Raw genomic sequence first — 2,500 nt, forward strand, 5'->3', positions numbered from 1 at the left:
ATCTTCCAAAATTCTACAATATACCTCCTTTACTCCCTGTCTTCGTATAGTTTCTAGTACTGCTGGTATTTGTACAGATACAAATGCTTTTTCGTAGTTGATGAACACGGAGTTTCCTATATTCGTCTTTTTTATCTCTTATTTGGATGAGCGCGTGGATGGGTTTGTTTTTGAGAATTCACTGCGGAAGCCTGCCTGTGCCCTAGGCTGGTTAGAATCCAGACTGTCAGAGATGCGAGATGAGATGATTTTTTGAACAGTTTGTAAATAATGAGGCTTATATTTTTTATTTATTTATTTTTTATTTTTATTATTATTATTTTTAGTTTTTTTTTCCGTTGAGAAGGCATTTTTAAAAAATGATTGGCTAGTTACTTTTGCTTTTTACTGCATCTATTGAAAAGGTCTATACAAATTTCCCGATTTCACTTGGTTTTTCCCTCCCTTCATGTTTTAAAGGGTTCTTTTTGTTTTTCTTTTGTGATGTAGGTACGTCTCTAGTACGTGTTCGCTTCCCCCATAGCTGTTCTTTTGATTTGTATAATCCTGTAAAAGTTTTCCACTTTGATTTTATATATATTATATGTCACTTTCCGTCTGGTTTCTTTTTTGCATAATTAGCTTTCTCCCTTTTCCAAAATAGGGTACTGAGATCACTGTTTCATTTATTATTGAGTATGAATTTCCGTTATATTCTTTTTTTTTATTTAGAGTTTTTTTGGTTCAGCTAATTCTTTTTTTCCCCCTGTTGACGTACTTTCATGCCCCTACTTTTTTGAATAAGCTGTTTATTTTCTTCGAAAAAACTTGCGGAGTTTTGCTTGACGTTCTTACCGCCTACTCAAGTGCAGCTTTCCTTTATTATGGCACTGAACTTTTTGTGTTTTGGTCAAATTTGAATCTTCGTCGTGAGAAGTGAATATCTGTTTTGGATTTTAAAGGGTTTAAAATTTCTGTCGCTTGGTTTCAGGTTAATAGTTTCAATAGTTTGTTCCTTTCCCTTCTGTGTGTAATTCAAAATTTTGGGCCCCGATATTCTTTGGGCTTTTTTAATTTTTAACGCGCCATTTGAATTATGAAGTCAATTTTGTTTTATAGCGAGGGCGACTTCCATGTTATTTTTTCGAAGAATGCATTCATGATACTGAGGATCCAGCCTCACTGGAGCGGCCGTCTTTTTCCGGAGATTTTTTTTACCCTCTGCTTGGAGCGATCCCGTCGTCTCCTAGCCGGGGCTACGTGGTGTGTGTGTGTGTGTGCAATATGTAGAACACACACAACACACACACACCACACAACATACCAAACATATCACACATTGACACAGACACACACACACACACACACACACAAACCCCACACACACACACACACACACACAACACACACCACACACACACATAATTTTATAATAATATAATTTATAATATTATAATATTGTATTTATTTAAACATATAATATTTTATATAACAGCACATGCAAATATTTTAATATAATATATATATATATATAAATATATAAAAATTTTATAAAATATATAATAATATTATATATAAAATAATATATATTAAAATATTCAGACAAAATAATAAATATATTAATATATTTTATAATATATTTAAAATATAAATATATATAATATATATATATATATATAAATTTTAAAATTATATATATATATATATATATATATAAAATATAGTTTTTAATTATTCACAATCCAAAAAAATTTTAATGTAACATACACATATATGCTTCAATAATAGTAAATATGAAATTTAATACTAATATACATATTTGCATATATATATTTTGTAATTATTTTTATGTAATATATATTTTTGGGTATATATATTCAATTATAATTATTTAAATAAAACAAAAGTAACACACACACACACACACACCACACACACCACACACACACACGCACACACACACCACAACCAACACACACACACACACACCAACAAAACCCACACACACAACACACACACACACACACACAAAATTAATAATTAAAAAAAATTTTAATTACAAAAAAATAATAATATTAAAAAGATAAAAATATTTTAAAAAAAAAGGAAAAGAAAAAACACAAATAGGAAAATAATATAAAAAAAAAAAATTATAATTAAAAGTATATAATATAATAAAATTAATAATAAAAAAATATACAATAAAATAAATAATCACCCACAAAACCAACACAAGATAAAATAAAGAAATTAATCAATAAAACTTAAAAAAAAAAAAAAAAAAAGAATTAACACACACACACACATTTAATAAAAACATATAAAAATTTGGAAATTTTGAATAAAGAATATATAATATAAAAAAAAAAAAATAAATTTAAAATAATAAAAAATAAATATAATATAAAAATATTTTAATATTATAATATATATATATAAATTATTCATACTGTCTACTTACATCATCTATCTATTAATAATATTAAATAAAAAATTTAATATATAAAAATCATATCTATCT

Source organism: Penaeus monodon, chromosome 10 (assembly GCF_015228065.2).
Source record: "Penaeus monodon isolate SGIC_2016 chromosome 10, NSTDA_Pmon_1, whole genome shotgun sequence".
NCBI classification, from domain to species: domain Eukaryota; kingdom Metazoa; phylum Arthropoda; class Malacostraca; order Decapoda; family Penaeidae; genus Penaeus; species Penaeus monodon.